We start from the raw sequence: 12,665 nt of genomic DNA on the forward strand, positions 1-12,665 counted from the left end.
CTGAACTAGAGTGCACAGAAGGAAAAGCAGGTTTGGTGGAGAAGAAACTAAGTTCAGTTTGGAGCATGTTGTGTTAAAGTGTGCGTGAGACATTAATTCACTGACCCAGAAATTCTTGAGCATTTATTATGCACCAGGCACCATGCTAGGTGCTGAGGATGTAGTGATAACCCAGAAAAGATCCTGGCCTCCATGGAGCTGACATTCTACTCGGGGATCAGTCAATAACCAAACAAATAGAGTTTCATTCATATATTTATTGAGCACGTGCTATATACCAGTCACTGTCCTAAGCACTGGGGACTCAAGGCAAACACAAAAAGACAAGGTCCCTGCCCTCCTGTGATTCACATCCCAGCTAGGGAAACAGACAATAAAGTGAGTCAAACATGAGAATTTCAGATTGCAGTGAGTGCTTTGAGGGAAATAAAACAAGTTATGAGATAGAGAAGGATTCGGGTAGAAGTTAGTCTGTTTTTAGATAGGGTACTCAAGGAAGGGTGCTTGGAGAAGGCAGTGTGTAATCTGAGATCTGAAGAATATGAAGTGGCCAGGGACAGGGCAGAAGGAATAAAATGCAAAAGTCCTAATGTGGTGTGGGGAAGGGGGGCAGTTCAGGGTACCCTTTCAATAAAACACTTCCTGAGCATTTATGATGGACTGAGCCAGGTACAGGTGGTGACTGGGGTGGGGTCTCCAGCCATGAATAATAGACCCTGTATTTACCCTTACCAAGTAAACAGTTTAATGAGAGAGTCAAAGTTCGATGAACAACACAAGGCCGAAAAAAGTCAAACTCTAAGTGCTGCCTAGGCAGGTATCAACAACATGTGTGGGAACAAAGAGCCACAGTTAATTCAAACATGTTCACTTGGTATGTCAGGAAAGCCTTCACAGGAGGTGGCATCTGACCCAGGTACAGTAGTACTCATCCCCCACAGTTCCTCCCTGGTGTCCTTGGGCGGCAGGGTGGGCATGCTAAAGGCTAATGGGAAAGGCAAAGCCAGCAGAGAGGGGAATCTGAGGCATATTTTGTGGACAAAGGAACTCTTGGCACTGCCATGGATAGGGGGCAGCTGGCTGCAGTCCTGGAAATGTTTTGTCTGGTTGTATCCCTCATAGCATCAGTGCATGATGTGAACTGGCTACCATAGAAGGAGGCTGCCCTGGAGTCTTTCCTCCCCTACCCCACCTCCACTTAGCAGTTATAAACATTTCGTTTTAATTGCAGAAACAGTAGTAAATGCATTCCCATTGTAAACATTCAAACAGGCTGAAGATACCCCCTGCCCACCACTTAGTCCCTGTCTACTTCCTTAGGGGGAACCTCAGTGGCCTCTTTTCCAATTCATCTCTCTGCATATGTTATGTACATTTAACTGGTTAGATGAAAAATGATAAGGGCTAAAGTGGACTATAAATTACAGGAGAAAGAGAGGGAAATGGAAAAATTACATGAGGAAGAATAGGCTTGCTCCAAAACAGACTGAGAAGTACAAGGACAGTGAAAACAAAAGTAATGACAAGTAGCATTATCTGAGGACTTTCGATGTGCTGAGCACTGTTCTAGGCTCCTTATATGCATGCATTAACTCATTCAATCCTTAGAGCAACCCTGTAAAGTAGGGACAGGTACTACCCCTATTTTAAGTATAAGGAATACAGGCATGTCTTAAAAATATGGTGGGTTCAGTTCCTGAACACTGCAATAAAGTGAATATCATGATAAAGTGGGTTAAATGAACTTTTTGGTTTCCCAGTGCATATAAAAGTTATGTTTACACTATACTAGCCTATTCAGTGTGCAACAACATTTTGTCTAAAAAACCAACATAGATACCTCAATTTAAAAATACTTTATTGTTGGGGCACCTGGCTGGCTCAGGCCATTGAGCACATGACTCTTGATCTTGAGGCCTTGAGTTCAAGTTCCATTGCTAAAAGAGTGCTAACAATCATCTGACCTTTCAGTGAGTTGTAATCTATTTGGTGGTGCAGGGTTTGGCCTCAGTGTTGATGGCTGCTGGCTGATCAGGACGATAGATGCTGAAGGCTGGGGCGGCTGTGGCAATCTCTTAAAATAAGAACAATGAAGTTTGCCACATCGATTTACTCTTCCTTTATAGAGAAAATTATTTCTCTACAGCATGTAGAGCCATTTGATAGCATTTTATCCATAGTAGAACTTCTTTCAAAAGTGGAGTCAATCCCTCAAACCCTGCAAATACTGCCTCCACTGAAATCTTGAACACCTCAAAGTCAAAAGTCACCCATGACCTTTTTTTTTTTTTTTTTTTTTTTTTTTTTTAGAAATAAAGTGCATTTTATTTAAAACCAACCAAGCACTGATTAAAAAATATCTATCATGGCAGCTGTGATTGCATAGCAAAACTTAACAGTAAGAACTGGGTGTTTAATTCATTCTTCCAATCATGTGCTGGGCCTGGCAGAGGGCACCCACCCCCATCAGAGCCTCAGAGGAAGAATGAAACCCTTGGTGGAGAGGGCTCAGGTGGCAGGCATCCTGCCTTTCTCCAAGCTTGTGAAGGGAAGGGGCCATGCAGGTCTGGTTGTCTGCTCTGCACTGCTCCTGGGCCACAGGGTTGATCAGCAACTTCTTAGTGGCAATGAACGGAGGGAGAGGGGTGAAAAACTGTCTGGAGCTGTGCAGATGAGTCCCCCCTTTCTCCTTCAGTGTGTCTGAAATCCCCCATGGATCTGATGACCATTGCAGGGTCCTAGTTGCAGGCACAAGGCTATGAAACAATCACCTTTTCTTTGGCTGAAGGGGGAAATCAGGGTTCTGAGAGGGAAAACTCTGCTTGGAATCAACTTCTTAACTCTTGTTAATGTTGATATGTTGACTTCTTTCAATGAATCATGAATGTTCTTAATGGCATCTAGAATGGTGAATCCTTTCTGGAAGGTTTTCCATTTACATTGCCTAGGTTCATCAAAGAAATCACCATGGCAGCTATACTGTTAGGAAAGGTATTTATTCAGTAATGACATGAAAGTTAAAATTACTCCTTGATTCATGGGCTAGAGAATGGATGTTGCATAGCAAGCATGAAAACAACATTAACCTCATTGTACATACATCTCTATCAGAAATGTTGGGTGACTGGGTACATTGTCCTTGGGAAAGGAGTCTTTTCTTTGAGCAGTAGGTTTCCATAGTGGGCTTAAAATACTCAGTAAGCCACATAAACAGATGTATTGTCATCCAGGCTTTGTTCCATTTATAGAGCACAGGCAGAGTAATTTAGCAGAATTCTTTTTTTTTTTTTAATTCTGGGGGCGTCTGTGTGGCTCAGTGGGTTGAGCCTCTGCCTTCGGCTCAGGTCATGGTCTCCGGGTCCTGGGATCGAGCCCTGCATCGGGCTTTCTGCTCAGCAGGGAGCCTACCCACCCACCCCCGCCACCTGCCTCTCTGCCTACTTGTGATCTCTGTCTGTCAAATAAATAAAATCTCAAGCCATGAGAGACTGTGGACTCTGAGAAACAAACTGAGGGTTTTGGAGGGGAGGAGGGAAAGGGGTTGTATGAGCCTGGTAGTGGGTATTATGGAGGGCACATATTGCATGCAGCACTGGGTGTGGTGCATAAACAATGAATGCTAGAACACTGAAAAGAAATAAAATAAAATAAAATGGGAAAAAATAAACTCTGTGTCCAATGTGGGACTCAGACTCATGACCCTGAGATCAAGAGTCACGTGCTCTATCGACTGAGCCAGCTGTGAACCCCATTAAGGGCCCTAGGGTTTTCAAAATGGTAGATGAGCATTGGCTTCACCTAAAAGTCACCACCTGCATTTGCACCTAATGAGAGTCAGCCTGGAGCCAGGGACTGTCTTCTCTTCTCTAGCTATGAAAGTCTTAGATGGCGTCTTCTCCCAATCGAAGGCCGTTTTGTCTACATTGAAAATTTGTTGTTGAACATAGCCACCTTCATGAATTACCTTAGCTAGATCTTCTGGATAACTTGCTGCAGCTTCTACGTCAGCATTTGCTGCTTCACTTTACACCTTTGTATTTAGAGACTACTTCTTTCCTTAAATCTCATGAACCAACCTCAGCTAGCTTCAAACTTTTCTTCTGCAGCTTCCTCACCTCTCTTGGCCTTCACACAATTGAAGAGTTAGGGCCTTGCTCTGAATTAGGCTTTGGCATAAGGGAATGTTGTAGCTGGTCTGATCTTCTATCCAGGCCACTAAACTTCCTCCATATCAGCAATAAGCCTGTTCCACTTTATTTTTTTTAATAAAGATTTTATTTATTTGACAGAGAAAACGAGCACAAGCAGGGAGAGCGGCCGGCAGACGGAGAAGGAGAAGCAGGCTCTCCACCGAGCAGAGAGCCTGACATAGGGCTTGATTCCAGGACCCTGAGATCATGACCTGAGCTGAAGGCATATGCTTAACTGACTGAACCACCCTGGTGCCCCAAGGCTGTTTCACTTTCTTACCATTTGTGTGTCCACTGGAGTAGCAATTTTAATTTCCTTCAGAAACTTTTCTTTTGCATTCACAATTTGACTGTTTGATGCAAGAGGCCCAGCTTCTGCCCTATCTTGGCATTCAACATCTCTTCCCCACTAAGCTTAATCATTTTTAGCTCTTGAAGACCTGTAACTCTTCCCTTCACTTGAACACTTAGAGGACATTGTAGGGTTATTAACTAGCTTAATTTCAATATTGTGTCTCAGGGAATAGGGAGGCCTGAGGAGAATGAGAGAGAAGGGGAACGGCTGGAGGGTGGAGCAAACAGAACACACACAGTATTTATCAATTAAATTTCCTGCCTTATGTGGCACAGTTCATGGTGCCCCAAAACAATGACAACAGTAACATCAAAGATCCTTAATAAGAGATCACCATAACAAATATAATAATAATAATAATAATAATGATATGAAAAAGTTTGACGTATTATAAGAATTACCAAAATGTGACACAGAGATACAAATGACATCGGGAAAAAGGCACAAATAGATTTGCTGATGCAAGGCTGTCACAAACCTTCAATTTGTGAAAAAAAAAACACAAAAAACAAAACCCTACTATATGCAAAGCCCAATAAAGCAAAGTACAATAAAACAAGGTATGCCTGAATAGAGACTTTATCACTTGCTCAAGGTCATGTAGCTAGTCCGTGGCCAAGATGGAGTTCCTGGTGATACAGGTCCAGAGTCTAGGCCCTTTGCCACTCCATTACTCCACTAGTTGGATTTAAAAACAACTGGTGTGGTGAGTGCTGTAAAGTGTGTCTGGCGATTCACAGACCTGTACCCCTGGGGCTAATAATTCATTATATGTTAATAAAAAAATAAAAAATAAAAAAATAAAAACAACTGGTGTTTCTCAGATCGGGGGAAGGTTTTCAACCATTCTTCACATAATCTGAATCACAGAAACCAAAAGAGGGTTTATACTCACTTGGGATAAAAACTAGCAGAATGGTCCCTCAGGTGCCAAACTACTAGGTTGAGGACACAAACCCACAAACCCACAAACCCACTCCTCCAGGCTTGTTTAAGAATGTGCCACCTGTGGGGTTGCTGTCTTGACATTTTTAATAATTTTGTCATTGAAGGGTTCCAGGGTGGCTCAATTGTTAAGCACCTGCCTTTGGCTCAGGTCATGATCCCAGGGTCCTGGGATCAAGCCCCACATTGGGCTCCCTGTTCAACGGGGACCCTTCCCTCTCCCACTCCCCCCCCCCCCACTTGTGTTCCCTCTCTCTCTGCCTCTTTCTCTGTCAAATAAATAAATAAAATCCTTAAAAAATAATTTTGTCTTTGGACTTGTGTTTTGTAATTATAGTCCAATGTGACTATGAAGTGTACACGTAAGTGGTAGAGATACACTGGATCACAATGTGCATGGTAGGTTATATATATGCTGAGCAGGTGGTCAGTCCACCTGGTGTGCACCAGTGCATCTGGGGGAGCCTGGGGTGCCATGCAGCCCAGAGGGGAGACAGTGGGCCAGTGACAATGGTGCAGCAGCAGTAAAAACGAGAAGTGGTGGTGGGGTGGCTAGAGCCCTGAGAGAGGGGATGGCTTCTGCCTAGAGGCAGTGATGGGGCCCGGTGTGAGAGGCAATCTTGCCCTTCTATGCCCAGAGCCTGTCCTTGCAGCGTCTGCACAAATATTAACTCTGGCTTGAGCCCTAGGACAGGAACTGCCAGTGCTGGGGTAGAAAACTTTGTCAGTAAATGGTAACAAAATAAAAGTGTATCCATGACCATTGCAGTAAAGTACATCGGGAGTTACAATTCTTTGAAGAATTTAGAATCTCTGGTTTTCAAAACTGCTGCAACACTGCAACAAATAACAACAGACATAAAAATGGAAATTTAAAGATCATCACATTAGACACATTTGATGAAAGCTTCCAGTGCACTGATTATTAATCAGGAAGACAGTTTAAAAGTGTTTTCCTTGTAACTGAAGATACAGTGCTAAAATACATAAACAGGTATTTTGAGTTATAAATAAATTGTGAAGCCATTTTCCATTTCTTATATGAGCCTGTCTTAGTCTCTTTAAGCTGGTCTAGCAAAATTTTATTTCTGGAGGCTGGGAAGTCCAAGAACAAGGGTTTGGCAGATTCAGTGTTGGGTGAGAGATACCCATGGCTATCTCCTTGCTCTGTGGTGGATGGGGTGAAGGAGCTCTTTGGGGTCTCTTTCATAAGGGCACTAATCCCAGTCATGAGGGCTCTGCCCTCAAGGCCTAATCATTTACTGAAGACACCATCTCTTAATACTATCACATGGGGGATTAGGATTTTGATACATAAAGCTGGGGAGGGGGACACAGGAATTCCGTCTATAGCACACCTCCACAAGTTACATGAAATGTCAGAGGAAACACCAGATGCCATTGTATAAATTTATATTTAAAATTCGATTCAGACTTTCACAAAAGTGATTTGTATGAAGAGTTAATTTTTTTTAACTTGTTAACCAGAGATCATTATGTTCAAGGTCATTTTTTTAAAAAATCTCAAACAACTGAAGGGTCTAGAGTCATCCCCAGTAAATCATAAAAGACCTTGAGAGTTCCCAACACAGAATAGTGTTTGTCATATCACGGTGATCCAATGCCCCCCCCCTTGTCCAAGCCTTTATATGACCACCACATAATGAACTATGCCCACGAATAGTGGGCATAGATGTGAGAGAGGTGAGCCCATTTGAACTAAGGAGAGGCCAGTCAGGCAAATGGGATGGGGCTGGACAAGATTCTCAGAAGGTGGTTGAAGGGCCAGCAAGAGATTTGCATCTTATCAGCAAAAGAAGAAAATCCACAGGAGCTTAAATGGAAGGCTCTAATATCAGTATCTGTGGAAACGGAGCCTTCCATGTATCTTGGGTAGATGTAATTTAGGGGAGAGTCCCATGAAATGGTGAGAAAAAAAGGGTGAGCCTGAAACCAAAGGGCAGAGTGCTTCTCTACGCGGGCAATTTCGCCCTCTCCTCTCAGAGAACACCTGGCAATATAAAAATGTTTTTGATTTTCACACCCAGAGTTGGGGGGCGGGATGACTGGCATCTAATGAACACCCGACAACACCAGCACAACTGCCTACAAGATGGAATGATCTGGTCAACAGTGTGGACAGCGCTGAGCTTGAGAGATGGCGCCACGGGGCAAAGGGCCAGGCACGGGACGGCATCCCCCTTAGGAAAACTTCATGGTTAGTCAAGAGAGGTGAAATTTTCTGATGTTGGCTCAAAAACTTCATCACACTGCTCTGCTTAAGATCATCAGCCGATGTCCTATTATTTTTAGGAAAAAGTCCAAGATGTCTCACAGAGCCCCCAGGGCCCTGTGCCAGTATTTTCCTTGTCTTGTGCAGCAAGGAGGAGGAGGCCGGAATTTAGGAAAGGAACACTGATCACATTACCCCCTCTTCCACCTCATGTTAGTCGAAAAGGTCAAAAAGGACAATTAAAAATGATCTGTCACTGGTATACCTGCAGGGAACAGGAGAGGGAGGGGATGGCAGCAAACACATTGCATCTGTAGACCCCGCGAGAGTAATCAATAGATCGATTCTCAAAGAGCAACAAGTGTCCAATCTGTTTTCAGATACTTGGGGGTCACTAAAACAAAGACGAGAGAGGGGGACCATTCAGACACCCTTCCTCCCTCATTCTCCCTTTAGAGTCCAGACTTAATGTTTTCCATGCAGCGGCTCCTGGGATTCAGGAAAATGAGGAAGGCGGATGAGGCTGGTGGCTCCCGACTTCAGCAGGGCTACATGTTCTTCAGGAAAGGTACACATCACTCTTCCCAGCTTTTCTTTGGCTTTGGATTTGCCTTTCTTTGGCACAATGCGTTCTGAGACAGAACTGAGGGCTGCCCCGTTTCATCTGTGTCCCACAGCTGCTCCACAGCTGGCTCCCTGCCCTCCTGTCACCCGTCCCACTGGACTTCGTTCAGGACCTGGGGCATGCTGCTTCCTCTTCCCACAAGTTCTGCCCTTAGTGTTGGTTCCAGGCTCTCCCTCTACTGTTTCTCTTATGCGCGTGCGCGCGCACACACACACACACACACCCATACATCCACCCAAAACCACAATTCACACACACCCCCATATATCTACACACACACACACATGCAGCCACCCAAACCCACACATGCCCGCACATCTACACACATTCGCACACATCCACACACATGTCCATACCCACATGCACACACACATCTATACCCACACATCCACATACATACCCATCTACACACACACACCCATACATCTACACACATCCATCTACCCAAACCCACACATGCCCACACATCTACACACATTTGCACACACATCCATACACCCCCCCAAAATACCCATATATCTACACACACATACATACCCACACAGATTCATACATACATATGCACACATGCATACACCCATATATCTATATACACATCCATCCACACATACAACATACACACATCCACATGTACACACAGACACACACACACACACACAACACAAACCCCACATTATTTATTCTTGCTCATATTTCTGATGTCAAATCACATATTATTTTTGGAATGATTTTCCCCACTCTCTCTGACCTGGCTCCTTTTTTTATATATATTCTTGTGCCTCCCCTGTTACACTTATATTTTTTTTTTAACAATTTCAAGAGCCTTTATTGAAACCAACATTCAAATAGTATCTTAAGGGTGAGATTCTGTTTGAGCAAAGCCAGTTTAACAATTCCAAACATTATAAAAACATTTAGGGGTGCCTGGGTGGTGCAGTCGAGTGTCCAACTTGTGGTTTTGGCTCAGGTTGTGATGGAGCCCTGCGTTAGGCTCTGTGCTTAGCATGGAGTCTGCTTGAGATTCTCTCTCCCTCTCCCTGCCCCTCCCATTTGTGCTTTCTCTCTCTCTTTAAAATAAATAAATCTTTTAAAAACCCCAACAAACATTTAAAAATTAATCTTGTTAAAGGTGATTCTTTCCCCTTTCCCCAGGGAAGACTTGTTCAATCACTCCGCATGATGGTTCCAGGCTGTTTACACTTGCAGAAGCTGGGGCCCCCTGGCTATGTCCCCTGAGCAGGAGGAATCAGGCAACTGGAGGCGGGTCTACTCTGCTAGCCACGTCCGGAGGACACATCTCCCTCTGTTTGACTTTCCAGCACCTTCCCATGCACCACTTCCACTACAGGAGCCGGACACCACCTGAAGAGTTTTTTTTTTTTAAGATTTTATTTATTTATTTGACCAAGAGAGAGCACAAGCGGGGGGAATGGCAGGAAGAGGGAGAGGAAGAAGCAGGCTCCACGCAGAGCAGAGGGAGCCCAGTGCTGGGATCCCGGGGCTCTGGGATCATGACCTGAGCCAAAGGCAGTCCCTTAACCAACTGAGCCACCCAGGCACCCAAGAGTTAATTTGTTTTTTGAAAAAGTCTTCTACAAGAATCATCTACTCTAGATGCATTAAAATTTTTCTTTTGAAACAACTTATCAGAAATCCATCATACTCTTGCCACAGCCTACAAAAAACAGTCCCAGTAACAGTTGCACCAACAGAGTTCCCTTTCAAAATGAAAAGTTATCAAATACCACTTGCAACATTGTGACTGATGGTGCTTTCCATTACACTAGATGGAAATAAGGTTGCTAAATCTAAAAAACAAAAATAAATGAATAAGCAAAAAACGAATCAAACCTGTAACTACAGAAAACAAACTGATGATTGCTAGAGGGGAGACGGTTGGAAGGAGAGGCAAAAATGGGTGTAGAGGAATGAAAGATATGGGCTTCCAGTTATAGATTCAATAAGTCACAGTAGTAAAGGTACGGCATGGGGAATATAGTCAGTGATAATGTAATAGCTCTGTATGGTGACAGATGGTAGCTACACTTGTGAGCACAGCATAATGTATGGAGGAGTTGAATTACTATGTTGTATACCTGGAACTAATGTAACATTGTGGGTACACTATACTCAAATAAAAAAAATTTTAAAAAGAAAATGAGGTTCCTAAAAATATAATTTTTTAAAGATTTTATTTATTTATTTATGTATTTGACAGACAGAGATCACAAGTAGGCAGAGAGGTATGCAGAGAGAGAGGAGGAAGCAGGCTCCCTGCCGAGCAGAGAGCCCAATGCGGGGCTCGATCCCAGGATCCCGGGATCATGACCTGAGCCAAAGGCAGAAGCTTTAACCCACTGAGCCACCCAGGCGCCCCAAATATAAATTTTGATGACTAACTGAGTTTGCAGAAAAGGGAGTCAGAAAAAATTTTTTTATTCTTTCTTTTAAAGTTTTTCTTTAAATTCCAGCTAGTTAACATACAGTGTAATATTAATTTCAGGTGTACAATATAATGATTCAACACTTCCATACATCACCAGATGCTCATCACAAGTGCACTTCTTAGTCCCCCAAACCTGTTTAATCCAATCCACCAACCACCTCCCTCCTGGTAACCATAAGTTTATTTTCTGTTGTTAAGAGTCTGTTTCTTGGTTCTCTCTCTCTCTCTCTCTCTTTGCTCATTTGTTTTGTTTCTTAAATTACCCATATGTGTGAAACCATATGGTATTTGTCTTTCTGTTACTGACTTATTTGGCTTAGCATAATACTCTCTACCTCCACCCATGTCATTGCAAATGGTAGGATTTTGTTCAATTTTATGGCTGAGTAATAGTCCACTCTGTGTGGATATACACACACACATATTTATATATAATGTGGGATATATATATACACACACACACACACACACACATACATACACACACGCACACACACATATATAGATAGCCCACATCTTCTTTATCCATTCATCAGTTGATAGATACTTTGGCTGTTTCCATAACTTCGCTATTGTTGATAATGCTGCTATAAACGTCAGGGTGCATGTATCCCCTTTGAATCTGTATTTTTGTATTCATTGGGTAAATACCTAGTAGTACAATTACTGGATGGTAGGGTAGTTCTATTTTTAACTTTTTGAGGAACTTCCATACTGTTTTCAGAGTGGCTGCAGCACCTTGCCTTCTCACCATCGGTGCAAGAGGGTACCCCTTTCTCCCTATCCTTGCCAACACTTGTTTCTTGTGTTGTTTACTTTAGCCATTCTGACAGGTATAAAGTGATATGTTATTGTACTTCTGATTTGTACTCCCCTGATGATGAGTGATGTTGATAATCTTTTCCTGTGTCTGTTGGCCATCTGGATATCTGCTCTGGAAAAATATCTGTTCATGTCTCCTGCCTATTTCTTAATTGGATAATTCATTTTGGGGGTGTTGAATTTTATAAGCTCTTATATATTTTGGATACTAACCCTTCATTGGATATGTCACTGGCAAATATGTTCTCCCATTCTTTTGTTTGCTTTTTAGTTTTGTTGACTGTTTCCTTCACTGTGCAGAAGCTTTTTATTGTGATAGAGTCTCAACAGTTTATTTTGCTTCTATTTTCCTTGCCTCAGATGTCATATCTAGAAAGAAGTTGCTACAGCCAATGTTAAAGAAGTTATTGCCTATTTCACTTCTAGGATTTTTGTGGTTTCAGGTCTCATATATAGGAGATTATTCCATATTGAATATATTTTTGTGTATGGTGTAAGAAAGTGGTCCAGTTTTCCCAACACCATTTGTTGAAGAGACTAATTAGATATTCTGTCCTGCTTTGTCAAACATTAATTGACCATACAGTCATGGGTTCAGTGCTGGGTTTTCTTTTATTCTGTTGTATTGATCTATGTGTCTATTTTCATGCCAGTACCATAATTTTTTGATTACTACAGCTTTTACTATAACTTGAAGTCTGGATTTACGATGCCTCCAGCTTTGCTTTATTTTTCAAGATGGCTATTCAGGGTCTTTTATGGTTCCATACAAATTTGAGGATTGTTTATTCTTGTCCTGTGAAAAATGCCATTCGTATTTTGATTGCATCTTACGTGTAGATTGCTTTGGGCATATAGACATTTTAACAATATATGTTCTTCTGATCTATGATTATGGAATGTCTTTCCATTTCTTTCTGTCATCCTTAGTTTCTTTCCTAAGTGTTTTATACTGTTCGGAGTACAGGTCTTTCAACTCTTTGGTTAGGTTTATTCCTTATTATTATTATCTAATTATTTTTGGTACAATTGTAAACGGGATTGTTTTC

Source organism: Mustela erminea, chromosome X, assembly GCF_009829155.1.
Source record: "Mustela erminea isolate mMusErm1 chromosome X, mMusErm1.Pri, whole genome shotgun sequence".
Classification (NCBI taxonomy): domain Eukaryota; kingdom Metazoa; phylum Chordata; class Mammalia; order Carnivora; family Mustelidae; genus Mustela; species Mustela erminea.